The sequence below is a fragment of the Chrysemys picta genome, chromosome 1 (assembly GCF_011386835.1).
Source record: "Chrysemys picta bellii isolate R12L10 chromosome 1, ASM1138683v2, whole genome shotgun sequence".
In the NCBI taxonomy this organism is placed as follows: Eukaryota; Metazoa; Chordata; order Testudines; family Emydidae; genus Chrysemys; species Chrysemys picta.
In genome coordinates, this window is record NC_088791.1 from 138,365,342 (window position 1) to 138,386,925 (window position 21,584).

Consider the following 21,584-nt stretch of genomic DNA (forward strand, 5'->3'; position numbering starts at 1 on the left):
TCCGCCCCCTCCTCCCTCCCACTCCCAGCCACGCGAAAAGGGCTGCCCGAGCGCTACCAGCTTCACGGTTTGCCGGGCAGCCCCCAGACCCTGCGCCCCCGGCCGGCGCTTCCCCAGCGCAGCTGGAGTCCGGGAGGGGAAGCGCCCAGCCGGGGGCGCAGGGTCTGGAGGCTGCCCAGCAAACCGTGAAGCCGGTAGCACTTGGGCTTCGGGCAGCCCCTATGCCTCCGGACCCTGCACCCCCGGCCGGGCACTTCCCCTCCCGGGCTCCGGCAGTGCAGGGTCTGGAGGCATGGGGGCTGCCCAAAGCCCGTAGTGCTCGGCTCTTAAACAGAGCCGAAGAGTCAGGGGAGGAGCAGAGCCGCTGCTGCCGGAGGCTCTGCTCCTCCCCTGACTCTTCGGCTCTGTTTAAGATCCAAGCTGCCCGAGCGCTACCGGCTTTGGGCAGCCCCTGTGCCTCCAGACCCTGCGCCGCCGGAGCCTGGGAGGGGAAGTGCCCGGCCGGCGGCTGGGGTCCGGAGACAAGGGGGCTGCTTGAAGCCCATAGCGCTCGGGCAGCTCGGCTCTTAAACAGAGCCGAAGAGTCAGGGGAGGAGCAGAGCCGCCGGGGGAGGGGAAGTGCCCGGCCGGCATTTTCTCGGACATGTTCGGCTTTTTGGCACTTCCCCCCTGATGGGGGTTTGAGTGCTGAAAAGCCGGACATGTCCGGGAAAAAACGGACGTATGGTAACCCTACACATCTTATTGCTGTGAATAATCAAACCGGGGCATACTGCCTGATTCCATACCAAGTGGTTAAGTTGGTTTGGACAATAACCCATTTATCTGTGGACATTCAATGGACCTATGATATGGACAAAAGCACGCAAAACCTGCAGGGGCAGCTTGCTGCAAGCGCCAACAGTTGGACACACTTACAATACACACTACATGATGGCGCTGACAAAAGTTTAACCCTAGCAAAGGAGGAGAAGCAGCATTTTGGTGGTAGCTCGGATGTTGGACCATACTGCATTGGTCAGGACTCAGTGTTGCTGTGTATTGTGTATTGTTAACTGTACTTGTTATGTTGCATATGGAGATAACCTATAAGTAATGTGGTAAGCCCTCCCCACCCTGCAGTGTACTAGACAACCCGGACCCAACCTTCTCGGGCCCACTATAATGGGAAGTCAGGAACACTAATTGGAACAGGTGTGGTATGCCCGTACGAGAGATGGTGCAGGGCACTATACTACACAAGGGTCAGTGGGACAAATGGAATATTGACACTTTCCACCTTGATGACTGGCCCTATGAGGAAATGTGTCACCATATGTCCTATGCTTTTCCAGGGACACCTGGGCAGGAGGATCCCAAAAGAAAAAGGGGGAAAAAGGGGTGGAGTGTTAGGATATAGATATTCAGGCCTGTCTGCAAAGGGTTGTACTTTTAAGAGTTTAGGTGTATTCTTATCACTTAGCTAGTTATAGAGGTAAGAAAGAAAGAATCAAAATCACTGTCTGCCAGTGTAAGGGCCTTCTTGTACTGTGACAGTCTGAGGCTCTGTTCTTAGGCTGAGGTCTTTGGTTAAGCAGCAAAGGCAGCCATAAGCTGGGAAGCGAACGGTCACATCCTCACATTCCAAACTAGTCACATGGAAATAAGACAATCTGGGGCTGTTAGGAAGGTGATCCGATCTATCACCTCCAGAGAAAAGGAAGAGTCTAGAAGATGTAAAAGGAAACTTAGTTTAATAGCATCCTGTCTGGCAAGAACTCACTTATCAATAGCTGGGATGTGAAATCCTCATTTCTGTATTGTTCTATCACTGTAGTCTCCACTTCCCTATTGTTTGTTTGTATAATCTCTGTCTGGTTCTGTGACTGTTTCTGTCTGCTGTATAATTAATTTTGTTGGGTGTAAACCAATTAAGGTGGTGGGATATAATTGGTTAATTATGTTACAATATGTTAGGATTTGTTAGTTAAATTTCAGTAAAATGATTGGTTAAGGTATAGCTAAGAAGAACTCAAGTTTTACTATATAATCTGCAGTCAATCAGGAAGTAAGGGGGGGAATGGGGGTGGGGGGATTGGAATCATGTTTTACTAAGGTGGGGGGAAATGGGAACAGGGACACAGGCAAGGCTCTGTGGTGTCAGAGTTGGGAAGGGGACACTGAGGAAGGAAACTGGAATCATGCTCACTGGAAGTTCACCCCAATAAACATCGAATTGTTTGCACCTTTGGACTTTGGGTATTGTTGCTCTCTGTTCATGCGAGAAGGACCAGGGAAGTGAGTGGGTGAAGGAATAAGCCCTCTAACAGCCATGACCAAGTCCCTCCACCTCCCTCTATGTTGGTTTCCCTAACAGTAAAATGGAGATAATCAAGGTTATTTATTATCCCCATCTGATGGGGTGAGGAACTGAGATTCAGAGATATGAAACCTGTCTATGTTACCAAGTATTTGAGTGGATTTTTAAGTGGGTGGCTCCCACCGCATGACTGACATGACTCCTAAACATGTGCATTCCCTGTGTTTTGACCCCATATTAGAGCTGGGCTGAGAGCTCTTTTCCTGCTCTGTAGGGGGCAGTAGGTATGTGGTGCCTGAGGTCTGAACACGGTCTGAACAACTAACTCAGTGTGCCATGGGGACCACCCTCTACTATAATACTGGGTAATCTGCTTGATCCTGAGAATCACCATTGAGCGAGTGGGGTACTCAAGGATTATAGAGGACCAGCTCAAACATCCAGGATGGCCAGATCACAGTCCTGTGCAGGAGGTGTGGTATGGTGATGACATCACAGAGGCCTTTCTCAGTCCTTTAGCCTACTGGGAAAAGATGGTGGGGATGCTGTGACCTCATGGAGCTCCTAACATCAGACATGCAGGGGAGGGAGGCCATTTGCAACCTCTGAGACCCCTGAGGCTTTCCCTAGCAAGTCTCCTTTTCGAGGTCTCCTTGGAGGCCTTAGAGAGGTGTCAGGGTCACACACCTGATCGCTAGGGAGGAGGCACTTTGGAGTTTTCTCCTTTCTTACTAATTGCTTTTCATAGAAAATTGAGCTTCCCTATTTGGGAGGTTAAAGTTTCATCTCACTGTTCAATCTGAACCAACTATCACCGGCCGAACTCTGGGCCCACATATCACTACATTAAGATGGTAGGAAAGTTTCCCACCTAGGATTCTGCCCCTTTGAATCACTAGTGGTGTTTTGGGTTTCTCCTTCTGTCTTTCTTCCCTTTGCTCCCTCCCTCCTCTCTCCTTCTTTCCTTTCTTTTTTCTCTTCTCCCTGCTTCCCTCCCTCCGAGTCGATAGGTTCAGGGGCTGAGTGTTTCCATCCCTTGGCAGTAAGACAATATTTGCTTTCACAGCCACTGTCAAGTACCCAGTATCTGCCCCCTGCTCTGCTGGCTCGGCAGTGTAATGCCCTCCAGGACAGCACCCCCCTAGCCTGTGTTGCTGTTGGAGAGGAAAGAGGAGGGAGACTCAGTGACTCTGAACATGCACTGCTCAATGTCTATCATTTAGAGCAAGTATCATTTAGTGTTTCCTTAGTGGCTTCCCCTTTCTGTCCAAGAAGGGGCAAAAATGGAGGGCAAATCTCCCCCAAATAAGACTTGATTTCCTAACACAGCCCCCTTGAGCCCCTTGCACTGGGTCTGGACAGCACATTCCCTGCAGGAGCTTCTCCATAGCTATCCCCACTGTGTTTGGAAATATCCCAGCAATAAGGCTCCCAGTCCTTCCTTTGTAGGTGACTGTTCCTCAGTCTGAGAGTCTCTGAGCTGGGCCAGCCCCTGTGAGGTGCTGAGCACCCACAACCCCTGTGACAGGATCCTCACGGTGCAGCCTGGGACTGTGAGACCACTGTAGTCTCTTAACTCTCCAGTTAAGAGACTACAGTTGTGGGCTGTCTCTCACAATGCTTTGCTAGTGACAAGCAGCAAACCCCTCCAGGTGCTGTTATCACTCAGCATGTGGGGCCCCACACCCAGCTAGATAGCATGAGTGCTCCCAAGCTACTCATGAATCACACAGAAAAAGACACCAGCCAAATCCCCGCAGCTCCCAGCCATGTACTTCAGGAATATACCATCTTCCACTGCTGAATACAAGGAGTGCAAGTTTATTAATTAGTTCACCACTTCATGAATGGAAAGTGGATATACAACAGTCTTTGTAAACCTGAGCAGATTTACCAAACACTTCAGGCAAACCTACTGGTAAAGATAAACATTTAAACAAATTAATTGACTACAAAAGATAGATTTTAAGTGATTATAAGTGATAGGCAAAAAGTCAGAGTGATTACTAAAATAAAATAAAATATAAGCACGCAGTCTAAACTCTCAACCCTATTAGATTGGGTAACATCTAGAGTAAGCAGTTTTTCTCACCCCACTGGATAGTGCAGTTCATAGTACACAGCTTTCACCCTGGAAACCTGGGCCAGGCCCCTCTGTTGGGGTCTTCAGTCTTCTGAATCTCCTTTTTGATTGCAGTGTAGTTGGGGGAAGGAGAAAGGCCAAGCATGTGGCCGTTGTGTTCTGTTTGATACCCTTAGTCCATGTGCTTGGAGAACACAGGTCCAGCATGTCTGGGGGCATTGCTGAATCACAAGGTAAAACAATCAATACCCGATGTTTTCTCCTGTGAGTGAATCATTGAATTGAAACTCCTCTGTGGGACAATGGCTGGTTTTGCCTTTTCAGCCCCGACCCAGGCATTGGTTACCTCCCTTGTCATTGTCTCTGGCGAGTTAATATCTGGGCACTTCCCAAACTCACAGCATATTTTTGTGAAAACCGTACAACACAGTTCTTATAATTTTATATGTATAGGCACATATTTAGATGGAAGAATGGCTTTCAGCAAAGCATAAGAATTCCCCTGATACATCACACGGCATGTTTTATATGCAATATCACAATTATATGTAAATGAGGAATATGGGGGTTTCAGGATGTTTCCCCAATGTTTAGAATGTCACAACCCTCATTGAACTCAATGGGAACCAAGAGGGCCCAGTGCCTCATACTCGAGGGCCCAGTGCCTCATACTCCTGGGACCTTCTGAATCTCAGGCAGGGAATAGATTCACAGGAAAAGTCCGAGCTCCTGGGTTCTAGTTGATCTGAGCTACAACTTTATCCTAATGGTAAGTTCAATTGTAAGTTGTGAAAGTTCATAAAATATCACAATAACCTGTAACAATAAATGTTGACATGAAAGGAATGAAAGGGAGGCAAAAGACTAAATTAGTTCAAAGAAGAAAGCCCATTCATATAACCCATGAACTACATTAAAATCATGCCTGGTAAAAAAGAGAAGTGTGGGACCGGAAATCAATGGACCAAAATTGATATATTGAAAAGTAGACCTAATTGGTGGACAAAATAATGAGGGGATGGGCTATTCCACCCATCATTCCCTTTTGGGGTCCTCAGAAAAAGATACTTTGGTGGGGGTGGGGGGGAAATTAGGGAATGCTGACTAACTAAAAACCAGGAGAACAGGAAGGAGTGAGATTCAGCCTCATGGCTACCACCCCCACCATCTTCTGGGACCCCAAGATCCACTTTGTCACTGTTGTGATTTCATCGTCCTAATCCCAAGAGATTCTGACAAGACCTGGACAAAGAGGAGGACCCAGATGACGTCACCACCTCCACTGGCTCTGGCTGAATCCCAAACACCATCTGAGATGTGAAGCTTTGTCATCATTCTCCACCCCCGGTGTGTCTTTTTCCTTCCCTATCTTACCTCTTCCCTTTCCTATCCATCTCCTTTTGCTCTCTGTTCAAAAATAATCTGACTTGGCCGGCCAAGACTGCATCTTTTGCAACACTGATGTGAGCCTGTGACCAAAGAGGCAGCTCAAAGCAATGCTGTAAACAGTCTGTTGGTAATACTCATTTGTCAGGCTCGGGGTGGCTGATCAGACCGTGTGCCTCACCTGTGTGTTTCCAGCAGTGAGGTTGCAAGTGAGAGTCAACACCAGACAGAAGTTGCATTTCCCATCTGCACTGTCATTTCTCTCCCCTCTTGTGTGTGTTTGTCATGTCTTTTAGGAAATGGGACTGGACTTTGACAACAAGAGGAACAATCATAGTTCCAGCCTATCTCAACTAACTACTTCTCGTTTCTCCCAAAAGGGCAGTTATCTAAAACCCTGAGACAAGCTGAGTGAGGAAACATCTTTGATTGAAACAACTGCTGTTGGTGGAAGGTAAAAAGCTTCCAAGCTTCTCAGAGCTCTTCCTCAGGTCTGGAGAAGGTCACCTGAACCAGATCCTGCTTACCTTTCCCAGACCTGAGGAAGAGCTCTGAGAAGCTCAACAGCTTGTATCTTCCACCAACAGAAGCTGGTTCAATCAAAGCTATTATCTCACTCAGCTTGTGTCTCTCAGATCCTGGGACAATCATGGCTACAACAACACTGCACCCACCTAAAGACTGTCAGAAGAGTTTATTTTTCCTTCTCAGGATTCCCTACAGCTAACAGGAAAGGGGGAAAGGAAGGGCATCTCTGGGCATGGAGGGTGGGGCCCTTTGTACCATGAGGTCCCTTACACAGCAGGAGGGAGCATTAATACTTCTATCCCCACCACCCCCCTGTCCCTGCTCCCAGGGGCAAGAGGAGTCACACTCTCCTTCTCTCCCTGCTGCAGGGACCCCGAAGCACCAATTGCAGGAGAAGAAGGACCTGGCCCTGGAGGAAGCTGTTTTCAGCACCATCCAGGTGTATGTCCAGGTTGAAGAAAAGGTACAAACATACCCAGCTGAGCTGAATTCGAGTCTGTCCTTCCCCTTGCACCATCCCAACCCCTGTAAGGGGAGCTTGTCTTGGAGGATCCAGAACCCCGTAATAAGGGTGCTTATCCCATACGATCTAGGACCCCCAATATGCGGTGTTTTGCCTATCTTGGTCTCGAGGTGTTTGTCCCATGTTTCCCAGCATCTCCTTCCCCAGTAGACCCTGTCCCAATCCCTAATCCTGCCAGTGCAGGAGCAGACTTTGGTTTGGGAAGGGGGAGATTTTCCTGACCCACCCCCATTGCATGGAGCCCTTGAGCTGGTGTGGGTGGGGTGGGGAGGTCCCTGACTAATAGGCTTTCTCCTTGGCAGCCCTACTTCTGGTGGGGACAGGAAAAGGCTGAGCAGATCTGTTTCCTACATTCCATCCCCCTACCACCTGCTTTGCCACGCATAAGGGTGGCCAAGTGACCCTGGGGCTGCACTGCTCCAAAGGGCCTCTGGGGGAAGAAGATCTTGATGAGTGAGACACAGTGTCTGGGACATGGGGAGGGAGCAAAACATGGAAGGAGGAGGGGCCTCCCCTGGGACTCTGGGGGATGCTGTGTCAGGCTTCAGGGGGCAGCAGAGATTGTGGGATTCCTGGTACTCAGGATTGGGGCTCAGGGAAGGGGGAAATTTTACATACTATTTGTGAGATTAGTGGGGGAGTCGTGGTGCTGGAGGGGCAGCTGACTGTGGAATCAGATGGAACCAGGGGGCTAGGAATGGCGGGGTGCCAGGGAGTAGGAGGAGGGTGGTCCAGCAGGGCAGTAGGGAGGATTTGTGTGTGGGGGGTTCCCAGCTGAGAGGCAAGAGGGATCTAAAGGGGGTGGGTGTTCCCAGGTGGGCGCGGGGGGGAAATGGGATCCTGTTGGCTGTAACTGCAGCATGATGCAGTCTCGTCTCTGGGAAGCAACCATCGGGCCTCACTCTCACAGCTCCTTTGTCGTCTTTGGGTGTCACAGGGGCTGACTGAGGAGCTGCCCCTGGACCAGAGCCCAGCTCCACCCTCTGCACATCCCTGGGTGCCATGTGCAGTCTCAGGTACCGGATCCTCCCAACTGGCTCCTCTGACCCCAGTGCTGCTCAGGCCCAGAGCCAGGAGTCCCAGACTCTCTCACTCCCAGGTCACCTGCACACTGTGGCTGTTCCCCTCTGTTTGCTCACTCCTGGCTGAGCTGGTGAATTCATTGCAGTAACATTACGATGGCCTTAGAGAGCAAATCACTGTAAGGATCATAGATAGGAGGGGCAGCAGTGTCCAGTTGTGAGAGCTCTATTCCAGCCCGGCCACTGACTGGCTCTGTGACCTTGTCCAGGTTACTCGCCTCTGGGTCAGGGGTGTAGCTAGGAGTGGGCCAGGTGGGCCGTGGCCTACTCACTTAGCATCCAGGCCCACCCCCTATCCCCAGGTCTGCTCCAGCCCCAGCGCTAGCCCTGCCCAGACTTGAAGGACATCGCACGCCAGGTGCACACCCTCATGGCCCGACTGGAGGGGAAGGGACAGCAGCAGCACAGCAGTGGAGTGCGTGACTAACGTTCTGCGCACATGCATGCACACTGGAGCAGGAGGAGGGCATCTGGCCAGCTGGACGGCCTACCCAGCAGCGACGATCATCAAAAACCATAGACCCCTGCTGCCTTGGGGAGCTGGGCCCGGCGTGGGGCAGTGTGATGGGGATGGATGCCAGGAGCCGTGCATACTGGAGAAAGGCATCTCCTCCCGGAGTTGGGTGCACATGTGAGGTTCAGGGGGACCCCTGACCAGAGCGTCCATCGCTCCCTGCAAGGCCAGCTGGACTGAAGGGGGTGTGTGGAGGCAGGCCCCCCAATCCCTCCAGCCCCCCATCATTGCCTGCCCACCCGAATTTGGGGCCCACCCAAATGTCCCATGCTAGCTACGCCACTGCTCTGGGTGCCTCAGTTTCCCCCATCTCTGAAGTGGGGCTTATCTGGACCCACTGTTACAAGGGGTTTGGATCCCTAGACCCTCTGCTTCTGCATCCCAACCCCCTGGGCCTGTTGCCTTGCTGTTTCATATCCCTACCTCACACTGGAAAGTCTACTACAGCCTCCTCTGTCTTGCCAGCAAACTGGAGATTGGCCTGGAATATGCCCCGCTGCGGGCTGCCTGCACAGTGGTTCACCATGGCCACAGGGAAGGAAATACACCCGTGTCCAGGCAGATTTTCAGCCTACTCCTCAGTCCCAGGAGCAGGAGCTGCAATGGAAGGCTAGACTGTATTATACCAGTCAGCCACTAAGTGGTGCTGTATGTCACAGACCTTATTTAAGCCAAGCTCAGCCATAGGTGGCAGAGCAGTAAAGGATGTTATGATGAACACATCTGGCACGTCTCTCTCATGGAAGGAAGACCTGTAGTTAGCCCATATCTGGGACAGGAGCCTGACCTGATATTAGCAGCCCTGCAACCTACCATGTACAAAGTGTTAGAGCCCTGCACGGATACAAATTTATAGCCGCAGATGCAGATATCTGCAAATATAAATTGGTATCCACAGAACCACAGGGTTCTCCTGGGAACAGCAGCGGTGAAAGGAGCAGACTATGGGGCCGCTGCCTTGGTGCTGGACTCTGCCCAGAAGCCCAGCTACTGTCCACAACAGCTTGGCTGTTCCATGCTCTGTTGTGTACCAGGCCTTCTGCAGAGACCCAGACAGCAGGCACTGACCAGCCAGCTGTCAGCAGAATTCACTACATGATACCTGCCAGTGGTGGTATCTGAATGAGGTGTCCACGATGTGTGTCCCAGAGGGTAAAGGGCCCAGCAGCTCCTTTCATCAAGCCTTAGTGTGGGGGAAAGCGATCAAAGGAACATCCCTTGGCAGAGATGGGGGAAGAGATGACAGACCTTAGGGCCCTTGCTCTGATCTGGGGGCCCCAACATAACAGCCATGCCAGTACGCCGTGATGCTGCCCCTGGGGCTGGAGGAAGCACTGGTCCTAAGGGAAGCTGGGATTTTTTAATAAGCACCCCCATCCCTACAGGAGCTCTAAAGACCGCCATTGAGCTCTGTGCCATCACCCATCCCACATGGGTTTGTGGGGCAGACTGTCTTGAGGGGCAGAGAGAATTGAAGTTCTTTATCTGAATCTCTCCCTGCAGGGCCCCTCTCACAAGCTCCCCATACCCGTCTCCCCAGGAACTGAAGAGAGTGATTCTTTCCCCAGGAGAGACTGGGGGCTGAAGTTAAAATGCTGATGCATGAAGAGGACACCATCCAGCAAGACAGGGAGGAGAGCTACCAGCAGGGGCGGCTCCAAGCACCAGCACAGCAAGCAAGAGCGTGCCTGGGGCGGCAAGCCGCGGGGAGCGGCCTGCCGGTCGCCGTGAGGGCGGCAATCAGGCTGCTTCGGTGTCATGCCTGCGGGAGGTCCACCGGTCTCGTGGTTTTGGCGACTATTTGGCGGCAGGTACGCTGAAGGCATGGGACCGGCGGACCTCCCGCAGGCATACTGCCGAAAGCCACCTGACTGCCGTGCTTGGGGTGGCAAAATACATAGAGCTGCCCCTGGCTACCATGTGAATAATCTACTGGTGCCCCAGGGTTGTAAGGAACCAGCGAGGCAATGGGACCCCTATAGAAATGATGGCCCCTGGTAGGTGTGTTAGCACCATATGTAGTGATCTGGCTCTTGTCACTGTCTCCATGGCTGACATCCGAGTCTCTGAGAGCAGTTAGGACACCCCACATAACTCCTGACCAGATCCTTGTTGGATTCCTACTAGCAGTTACCTAGAACCTCTTCCCGGAGCAGCCAGGTGGGTGAGGGGATCCTGGGAGCCTGAGCTCTCCCACAGCAGGGGACTAGAGCAACAGTTTCTGTGGAGAGATGTGCAGTGAGAGCTTCCCCTCACCACTAGCTCTCCTAGCCCTTTATGTAGGCAGCAATCCCTGGTGGAGCCGTGGGATCCAGGAGGGATGATATGGAAGATCATCTCCTGCCTCTTAGAGACGTTTCTAAAGCTCCATCAGTTTGGCTGTGATAGCTAGATTTAATTGGGAAGTTAGCTGATGTGAAGGTGAATTGTGCCCCCTGCAGGGATGTGTCTTACAGCAGTTCCTAAGGTCCTGTGCATACAGCAACCCTGAACAGAGCTTGTAACCAGTTAGTGATAGCATTGGCTGTAAACATGAGATCCTCTCCCAGGACCTGGGAGTACTGGAATAGTAGAGAGGAGAGCAGCTCCAAGGCTCAGACAAGCTTAGTACTTGGGTCACATGGCTGTAGGTGGCATTTACGGCTCCCTTGACTAAGCCCATTCTGGACCAAGAGGGTCAGCTAGGAGCAAAGACAACACTACAGTCTGCCATAGATGCAGTGACTGCCCACTTACGCTCCCAAGGGATCATGATTTACCCTTACCTGGACGATTGCCTCTTCAGAGTTCGGTCTCTCCAAGCAGCTCAGCGAGTCACTGAAGCTGCGATGTGCTTGTTTACAGAGCTGGACCTGCAGATCAATGCCCAGAAATCAACCCTTACTCCTGTGTAACGCCTGGAGTTATAGTCATTGACCTCGACTCTCTACAGGCGAGAGCGCTCCTACCTCAACACAGATTTCTCTGTCTAGTTACACTCACAGAGACAGTTCAAAACATCCCACAAATATCAGCCAGACAATGCTTACAACTCTTGGGGCATATGGCAGCAGGCACAGTGGTAATACCTCACACCAAACTTCACAGATATCACTGACTAAAAATCCCACACAAACGGTGGGTGAATGAATGGGAATGATGTCATCAAAGGATGACATATCCCCTCTGGCTTGGGTAACAAATGAAGTAGCTGCCCATTGGTTCTCAGACAACCAATCAGAAAGAATGTTTTCTCTGAGGTTATAAAAGGCTGCAGGCTCAGACAGGGTCAGCATACTACTGTGGTGATTTCAAGAGGTGGCTTAGCCAAGCCACACTTTGTCAGGCCAGTCATAATCAGGCCAGACCAGGAAGAAATCAAAGAAGGCAAAAGAAGAGCGAGAAAACCAAGTGAACAGAGCCAGGAACAGAAGGAAAGAGAGTCAGGCAAGCCAAGCAAAGAAAGACACAGGCAAGTGGAACCAAGCAAAGAAACATCCACTGAAGCCAAGCAAGTCAAGAAAAAAGCTAGGCAGGCCAATTCCTGAGGAAAGACTCAGGTAAACCAAGCAGAGAAAACAAAAGAAAGCCAAGAAAGTCAAGCCAAGTGTTGCTGGAACACTAGAATTCTGCAATATGTCTGAGACTGACTCTGAGTCTGAATCTGAGTCTGAGCACTCTGGTGAGACCTCAACCGCAAAAGACCCTAAGGCCCAAATCACCCGTTCTTCCCGGGCTGGGCTGCAGTTCTCTGTCAGTCGCATAGACAGATTGCTCCGCAAAGGACAATTTGCAGACCGTATTGGAGCTGGAGCCCCAGTATATATGGCCGCGGTGCTTCAATAAGTGACTCATGAGATTGTGGATATTGCTGGGGAAGTCGCTGCACGCAGCAAGAAGCGTCCGATTTCCCCACGCCACTTGCAGCTGGCCATTCACAGCGACTCAGAGCTCAAGAAACTGCTGGGAGGTGTCACCATCTCTAAGGGCGGAGTCCTGCACTTAAATCAGCCTGTGGTTTTACCTTCCAAGAAGAGGAATGGCAGGAGAACCATCAAGAGAAGGATTGCCCCTGCTCCTGTCCCTGTTAAGTGAGAACAGAGCAAAGGGGAGACTGCCACCCCAGATTTGGGAGAAATGACATTGACTTGATTACAAGGCTCTTTTCAAATGCATCAGTATGGTCTAATAAAAGCTGTTAAAATGCCTGGTCTTCTTTTGTGAATTAATTTCCTCTTTTACTAGCCTACAATTTTAAGAGATCATTCGGTTGGTCAGGTAGCTGCATTGATAATGTGCTATAAAAGCCTAGAAAGATAGAACTCAATCATTTCATTAAGAAATTTACATCAGAAATGGTCTAAATGGTGTCAAGTATCAGAGGGGAGGCGTGTTAGTCTGGATCTGTAAAAAGCGACAAAGAGTCCTGTGGCACCTTATAGACCAGCAGACGTATTGGAGCATAAATGTCTAAATCGTGTAGATTCTGGGAGGTGATTTCTGTGGTTTTCTCAGGCATTTCCCCAATAGATTGAAGATTAGGAACATTTTTCCCATAGTGAAGATGATGTGTACTGCAGGTTTTGTGAAAACAGAAAAAAGAACAACCTCATGACAGACAAATTTAATCCATTCCACATGAAGGATAAAGCCTATGGGCCTGGTTTTTCTTTTGGTTTTGTTCTTTTGGTTTGGTTTTCTTTTGTTATTTTTTAGTTCCCCCATTATAAAACCATTGACTCGTTTAGAGTAATATCAGATTTATACAGTATAAGTGATACTAGAATCAGGCTTTCTGAAATTATTAAATACCTGGAGGGGTTCACATAAACTTTGATCACCTTTTTAAAGGGAAAACATTACCCACTTGCCAGCACACGGGTCTACAGGGAGACTTACAAGTAAAAGAGAGCCATCTGCAGACAATTGTCCTGGTTAATGGGAGTCATCAAGATTCCAAACCACCATGAATGGCCCACACTTTGCATAATTACAAAAGGCCCTCAGACTTATATTTCATATTTCTAGTTTCAGATACATGCGTGGTACATTTATACAAATAGGATGAGCACACTCAGTAGATTATAAGCTTTGTAATGATACCTTACAAGAGACCTTTTGCATGAAGCATATTCCAGTTACATTATATTTAACTCATTAGCATATTTTCATAAAATCATATAGAGTGCAACATCACACAATGGATTTGGCCTGATGTGAGGGGTTCTCTCCAGATGCTGTTTTTAAACCGGTCTCAGAAAATAGCTCACGAACAAGAGAAGCAGCTAATCAAACCTGAGAGTGACAAATGGTGAACATTTGGGTTTCTGGAATGGCAAAGAACCCTTACCATGGGCTTGGGTGCCATGAGGGTTCTCTAAGAGACGGGAAGCATCACCAAGTTAACGGCTCCAGAGAAACTGGCCAATATTTTCAAACTGTAATGTGCCTGAATTTCAGCCCCTAAACCCACTTTTAAGCAACTAACTAAAAGTGACCTGATTGCCATAGGTGCTAAGCACTCAAAACTCCTAGTCAAATCAAGAGGAGCTGTGGGTGCTCAGCTCCTCTTCAAATCAGGCCACTTATAAGTTATTTAGGTGCCTAATTTAAGGCATCTCATTTTCAAAATGTAACCAAAGCCTATTTCATGCCGTTACAGGATGAGTTTTGCTAATAGCAGATATCACTGACTAAAAATCCCACATAAATGGTGGGTGAATGAATGGGAATGATGTCATCAAAGGATGACATATCCCCTCTGGCTTGGGTAACAAATGAAGTAGCTGTCCATTGGTTCTCAGACAACCAATCAGAAAGGATGTTTTCTCTGAGGTTATAAAAGGCTGCAGGCTCAGACAGGGTCAGCATACTACTGTGGTGATTTCAAGAGGTGGCTTAGTCAAGCCACACTTTGTCAGGCCAGTCATAATCAGGCCAGACCAGGAAGAAATCAAAGAAGGCAAAAGAAGAGCGAGAAAACCAAGTGAACAGAGCCAGGAACAGAAGGAAAGAGAGTCAGGCAAGCCAAGCAAAGAAAGACACAGGCAAGTGGAGCCAAGCAAGGAAACATCCACTGAAGCCAAGCAAGTCAAGAAAAAAGCTAGGCAGGCCAATTCCTGAGGAAAGACTCAGGTAAACCAAGCAGAGAAAACAAAAGAGAGCCAAGAAAGTCAAGCCAAGTGTTGCTGGAACACTAGAAGTCTGCAACATGTCTGAGACTGACTCTGAGTCTGAGTCTGAGTCTGAGCACTCTGGTGAGACCTCAACCGCAAAAGACCCTAAGGATCACCCGTTCTTCCCGGGATGGGCTGCAGTTCTCTGTCAGTCGCATAGACAGATTGCTCCGCAAAGGACAATTTGCAGACCGTATTGGAGCTGGAGCCCCAGTATATATGGCCGCGGTGCTTCAATAAGTGACTCATGAGATTGTGGATATTGCTGGGGAAGTCGCTGCACGCAGCAAGAAGCGTCCGATTTCCCCACGCCACTTGCAGCTGGCCATTCACAGCGACTCAGAGCTCAAGAAACTGCTGGGAGGTGTCACCATATCTCAGGGCGGAGTCCTGCACTTAAATCAGCCTGTGGTTTTACCTTCCAAAAAGAGGAATGGCAGGAGAGCCATCAAGAGAAGGATTGCCCCTGATCCTGTCCCTGTTAAGTGAGAACAGAGCAAAGGGGAGACTGCCACCCCAGATTTGGGAGAAATGACATTGACTTGATTGCAAGGCTCTTTTCAAATGCATCAGTATGGTCTAATAAAAGCAGTTAAAATGCCTGGTCTTCTTTTGTGAATTAATTTCCTCTTTTACTAGCCTACAATTTTAAGGTATCATTCGGTTGGTCAGGTAGCTGCATTGATAATGTGGTATAAAAGCCTAGAAAGATAGAACTCAATCATTTCATTAAGAAATTTACATCAGAAATGGTCTAAATGGTGTCAAGTATCAGAGGGGAGGCGTGTTAGTCTGGATCTGTAAAAAGCGACAAAGAGTCCTGTGGCACCTTATAGACCAGCAGACGTATTGGAGCATAAATGTCTAAATCGTGTAGATTCTGGGAGGTGATTTCTGTGGTTTTCTCAGGCATTTCCCCAATAGATTGAAGATTAGGAACATTTTTCCCATAGTGAAGATGATGTGTACTGCAGGTTTTGTGAAAACAGAAAAAAGAACAACCTCATGACAGACAAATTTAATCCATTCCACATGAAGGATAAAGCCTATGGGCCTGGTTTTTCTTTTGGTTTTGTTCTTTTGGTTTGGTTTTCTTTTGTTATTTTTTAGTTCCCCCATTATAAAACCATTGACTCGTTTAGAGTAATATCAGATTTATACAGTATAAGTGATACTAGAATCAGGCTTTCTGAAATTATTAAATACCTGGAGGGGTTCACATAAACTTTGATCACCTTTTTAAAGGGAAAACATTACCCACTTGCCAGCACACGGGTCTACAGGGAGACTTACAAGTAAAAGAGAGCCATCTGCAGACAATTGTCCTGGTTAATGGGAGTCATCAAGATTCCAAACCACCATGAATGGCCCACACTTTGCATAATTACAAAAGGCCCTCAGACTTATATTTCATATTTCTAGTTTCAGATACATGCGTGGTACATTTATACAAATAGGATGAGCACACTCAGTAGATTATAAGCTTTGTAATGATACCTTACAAGAGACCTTTTGCATGAAGCATATTCCAGTTACATTATATTTAACTCATTAGCATATTTTCATAAAATCATATAGAGTGCAACATCACACAATGGATTTGGCCTGATGTGAGGGGTTCTCTCCAGATGCTGTTTTTAAACCGGTCTCAGAAAATAGCTCACGAACAAGAGAAGCGGCTAATCAAACCTGAGAGTGACAAATGGTGAACATTTGGGTTTCTGGAATGGCAAAGAACCCTTACCATGGGCTTGGGTGCCATGAGGGTTCTCTAAGAGACAGGAAGCATCACGAAGTTAAGGGCTCCAGAGAAACTGGCCAATATTTTCAAACTGTAATGTGCCTGAATTTCAGCCCCTAAAGCCACTTTTAAGCAACTAACTAAAAGTGACCTGATTTCCATAGGTGCTGAGCACTCAAAACTCCTAGTCAAATCAAGAGGAGCTGTGGGTGCTCAGCTCCTCTTCAAATCAGGCCACTTATAAGTTATTTAGGTGCCTAATTTAAGGCATCTCATTTTCAAAATGTAACCAAAGCCTATTTCATGCCGTTACAGGATGAGTTTTGCTAATAGCAGATATCACTGACTAAAAATCCCACATAAACGGTGGGTGAATGAATGGGAATGATGTCATCAAAGGATGACATATCCCCTCTGGCTTGGGTAACAAATGAAGTAGCTGCCCATTGGTTCTCAGACAACCAATCAGAAAGGATGTTTTCTCTGAGGTTATAAAAGGCTGCAGGCTCAGACAGGGTCAGCATACTACTGTGGTGATTTCAAGAGGTGGCTTAGCCAAGCCACACTTTGTCAGGCCAGTCATAATCAGGCCAGACCAGGAAGAAATCAAAGAAGGCAAAAGAAGAGCGAGAAAACCAAGTGAACAGAGCCAGGAACAGAAGGAAAGAGAGTCAGGCAAGCCAAGCAAAGAAAGACACAGGCAAGTGGAGCCAAGCAAGGAAACATCCACTGAAGCCAAGCAAGTCAAGAAAAAAGCTAGGCAGGCCAATTCCTGAGGAAAGACTCAGGGAAACCAAGCAGAGAAAACAAAAGAGAGCCAAGAAAGTCAAGCCAAGAGTTGCTGGAACACTAGAAGTCTGCAACATGTCTGAGACTGACTCTGAGTCTGAGTCTGAGCACTCTGATATGACCTCAACCGCAAAAGACCCTAAGGCCCAAATCACCCGTTCTTCCCGGGCTGGGCTGCAGTTCTCTGTCAGTCGCATAGAGAGATTGCTCCGCAAAGGACAATTTGCAGACCGTATTGGAGCTGGAGCCCCAGTATATATGGCCGCGGTGCTTCAATAAGTGACTCATGAGATTGTGGATATTGCTGGGGAAGTCGCTGCACGCAGCAAGAAGCGTCCGATTTCCCCACGCCACTTGCAGCTGGCCATTCACAGCGACTCAGAGCTCAAGCAACTGCTGGGAGGTGCCACCATCTCTCAGGGCGGAGTCCTGCACTTAAATCAGCCTGTGGTTTTACCTTCCAAGAAGAGGAATGGCAGGAGAGCCATCAAGAGAAGGATTGCCCCTGCTCCTGTCCCTGTTAAGTGAGAACAGAGCAAAAGGGAGACTGCCACCCCAGATTTGGGAGAAATGACATTGACTTGATTGCAAGGCTCTTTTCAAATGCATCAGTATGGTCTAATAAAAGCAGTTAAAATGCCTGGTCTTCTTTTGTGAATTAATTTCCTCTTTTACTAGCCTACAATTTTAAGGGATCAATCAGTTGGTCAGGTAGCTGCATTGATAATATGGTATAAAAGCCTAGAATTATAGAACTCAATCATTTCATTAAGAAATTTACATCAGAAATTGTCTAAATGGTGTCAAGTATCAGAGGGGTAGGCGTGTTAGTCTGGATCTGTAAAAAGCGACAAAGAGTCCCGTGGCACCTTATAGACCAACAGACGTATTGGAGCATATATGTCTAAATCGTGTAGATTCTGGGAGGTGATTTCTGTGGTTTTCTCAGGCATTTCCCCAATAGATTGAAGATTAGGAACATTTTTCCCATAGTGAAGTTGATGTGTACTGCAGGTTTTGTGAAAACAGAAAAAAGAACAACCTCATGACAGACAAATTTAATCCATTCCACATGAAGGATAAAGCCTATGGGCCTGGTTTTTCTTTTGGTTTTGTTCTTTTGGTTTTGTTTTGTTTTGTTATATTTTTAGTTCCCCCATTATAAAACCATTGACTCGTTTAGAGTAATATCAGATTTATACAGTATAAGTGATACTAGAATCAGGCTTTCTGAAATTATTAAATACCTGGAGGGGTTCACATAAACTTTGATCACCTTTTTAAAGGGAAAACATTACCCACTTGCCAGCACACAGGTATACAGGGAGACTTACAAGTAAAAGTAAAATTTATGCTCTAATAAATTTGTTAGTCTCTAAGGTGCCACAAGTACTCCTGTTCTTTTTGCGGATATAGACTAACCCGGCTTCTACTCTGAAACCTGAAGTAAAAGAGAGCCATCTGCAGACGATTGTCCTGGTTAATGGGAGTCATCAAGATTCCAAACCACCATTAATGGCCCACACTTTGCATAATTACAATAGGCCCTCAGAGTTCTATTTCATATTTCTAGTTTCAGATACATGAGTGGTACATTTATACAACTAGGATGACCACATTCAGTAGATGATAAGCTTTGTAATGATACCTTACAAGAGACCTTTTGCATGAAGCATATTCCAGTTACATTATATTTAACTCATTAGCATATTTTCATAAAATCCTATAGAGTGCAACATCACACAATGGATTTGGCCTGATGTGAGGGGTTCTCTCCAGATGCTGTTTTTAAACCGGTCTCAGAAAATAGCTCACGAAGAAGAGAAGTGGCTAATCAAAGCTGAGAGTGACAAATGGTGAACACTTGGGTTTCTGGAATGGCAAAGAACCCTTACCATGGGCTTGGGTGCCATGAGGGTTCTCTAAGAGACAGGAAGCATCACCAAGTTAAGGGCTCCAGAGAAACTGGCCAATATTTTCAAACTTTAGGAGGCCTGAATTTCCGCCCCTAAACCCACTTTTAAGCAACTAACTACACGTGACCTGATTTCCATAGGTGCTGAGCACTCCAAACTCCTAGTGAAATCAACAGGAGCTGTGGGTGCTCAGCTCCTCTTCAAATCAGGCCACGTCTAAGTTATTTAGGTGCCTAATTTAAGGCATCCTATTTTCAAAATGTAACCAAAGCCTATTTCATGCCGTTACAGGATGAGTTTTGCTAATAGCAGATATCATTGACTAAAAATCCAACACAAACGGTGAATCAATGGGAATGATGTCATCAAAGGATGACATATCCCCTCTGGCTTGGGTAACAAATGAAGTAGCTGCCCATTGGTTCTCAGACAACCAATCAGAAAGGATGTTTTTTCTCTGTCTGCACTGAGGTTATAAAAGGCTGCAGGCTCAGACAGGGTCAGCATACTACTGTGGTGATTTCAAGAGGTGGCTTAACCAAGCCACACTTGGTCAGGCCAGTCATAATCAGGCCAGACCAGGAAGAAATCAAAGAAGGCAAAATAAGAGCGAGAAAAGCAAGTGAACAGAGCCAGGAACAGAAGGAAAGAGAGTCAGGCAAGCCAAGCAAAGAAAGACACAGGCAAGTGGAGCCATGCAAGGAAACATCCACTGAAGCCAAGCAAGTCAAGAAAAAAGCTAGGCAGGCCAATTCCTGAGGAAAGACTCAGGGAAACCAAGCAGAGAAAACAAAAGAAAGCCAAGAAAGTCAAGCCAAGTGTTGCTGGAACACTAGAGTCTGCAACATGACTGAGTCTGAGTCTGAGTCTGAGCACTCTGGTGAGCCCTCAACCGCAAAAGACCCTAAAGGCCAAAATCACCCGTTCTTTCCGGGCAGGGCTGCAGTTCTCTGTCAGTCGCATAGACAGATTGCTCCGCAAAGGACAATTTGCAGACCGTATTGGAGCTGGAGCCCCAGTATATATGGCCGCGGTGCTTCAATAAGTGACTCATGAGCTTGTGGATATTGCTGGGGAAGTCGCTGCACGCAGCAAGAAGCGTCGGATTTCCCCACGCCGCTTGCAGCTGGCCATTCACAGCGACTCAGAGCTCAAGAAACTGCTGGGAGGTATCACCATCTCTCAGGGCAGAGTCCTGCACTTAAATCAGCCTGTGGTTTTACCTTCCAAGAAGAGGAATGGCAGGAGAGCCATCAAGAGAAGGGTTGCCCCTGCTCCTGTCTCTGTTAAGTGAGAACAGAGCAAAGGGGAGACTGCCACCCCAGATTTGGGAGAAATGACATTGACTTGATTGCAAGGCTCTTTCAAATGCATCAGTATGGTCTAATAAAAGCAGTTAAAATGCCTGGTCTTCTTTTGTGAATTAATTTCCTCTTTTACTATCCTACAATTTTAAGGGATCATTCAGTTGGTCAGGTAGCTGCATTGATAATATGGTATAAAAGCCTAGAAAGATAGAACTCAATCATTTCATTAAGAAATTTACATCAGAAATGGTCTAAATGGTGTCAAGTATCAGAGGGGAGGCGTTTTAGTCTGGATCTGTAAAAAGCGACAAAGAGTCCTGTGGCACCTTATAGACCAACAGACGTATTGGAGCATAAATGTCTAAATGGTGTAGATTCTGGGAGGTGATTTCTGTGTTTTTTTCAGGCATTTCCCCAATAGATTGAAGATTAGGAACATTTTTCCCATAGTGAAGTTGATGTGTACTGCATGTTTTGTGAAAACAGAAAAAGGAACAAACTCATGACAGAAAAATGTAATCCATTACACATGAAGGATAAAGCCTATGGGCCTGGTTTTTCTTTTTGTTTTGTTCTTTTTGTTTTGTTTTGTTTTGTTTTGTTTTAGTTCCCCCATTATAAAACCATTGACTCGTTTAGAGTAATATCAGATTTATACAGTATAAGTGATACTAGAATCAGGCTTTCTGAAATTATTAAATACCTGGAGGGGTTCACATAAACTTTGATCACCTTTTTAAAGGGAAAACATTACCCACTTGCCAGCACACAGGTATACAGGGAGACTTACAAGTAAAAGTAAAATTTATGCTCTAATAAATTTGTTAGTCTCTAAGGTGCCACAAGTACTCCTGTTCTTTTTGCGGATACAGACTAACAGGGCTTCTACTCTGAAACCTGAAGTAAAAGAGAGCCATCTGCAGACGATTGTCCTGGTTAATGGGAGTCATCAAGATTCCAAACCACCATTAATGGCCCACACTTTGCATAATTACAATAGGCCCTCAGAGTTCTATTTCATATTTCTAGTTTCAGATACATGAGTGGTACATTTATACAACTAGGATGACCACACTCAGTAGATGATAAGCTTTGTAATGATACCTTACAAGAGACCTTTTGCATGAAGCATATTCCAGTTACATTATATTTAACTCATTAGCATATTTTCATAAAATCCTATAGAGTGCAACATCACACAATGGATTTGGCCTGATGTGAGGGGTTCTCTCCAGATGCTGTTTTTAAACCGGTCTCAGAA